Below are 654 nucleotides of genomic sequence, written 5' to 3'. Positions count from 1 at the left end.
AGAGCCCCAAGTGCTTTAATCCTTCCTCATAGGGAAAGTGTTCCAACCCTTTTATCATTCTAGTTGCCCTTTTCTGCACTTTTTCCAATGCTATAGTACCCTTTTTGAGGTGTGGTGACCAGAACTGCACACAGTACTCCAAATGAGGTGGATGGGGCCAGGTGAGTCTTTTGCCCAACTAAATTTGCTGTTGCTTCAGCAGCATCTGCCACCACAGCACAAAGATCTTCACCGTGTGACTGAAGTTATGCGGTGGCAGCCGTTTTTGTGGTTGCACTCGTCACACTGTCTCAGAATGCCAAAGGTGCCCACAGGCTAGAGAACGCTGAGGACCCCCGTCCTTGTCTTACACTGAAGGGGCCGCATGGTGGGTCGTGGTTGGTAGTTAGGGGACAGCTGATAATGGCCATTATGATTTCTTTTTGATTGAGCCAGTTTGGTGTAGTGGTTAAGTAAAGGTAAAGGTAAAGGTTCCCTTGCTCGAAAGCCAGTCGAATCCGACTCTAGGGTTGCGGTGCTCATCTCCGTTTCAAAGCCGAAGAGCCAGCGCTGTCCGAAGACGTTTCCGTGGTCATGTGGCCGGCATGACTAAACACCAAGGCGCACGGAACGCTGTTACCTTCCCACCGAAGTGGTACCTATTTATCTACTTGC

This window comes from Gekko japonicus, unplaced genomic scaffold (assembly GCF_001447785.1).
Source record: "Gekko japonicus isolate JY-2015 unplaced genomic scaffold, Gekko_japonicus_V1.1 scaffold2561, whole genome shotgun sequence".
Taxonomy (NCBI): Eukaryota; Metazoa; Chordata; class Lepidosauria; order Squamata; family Gekkonidae; genus Gekko; species Gekko japonicus.
The sequence above is the reverse complement of the archived record's forward strand: the minus strand, read 5'-3'. Positions refer to the sequence as shown.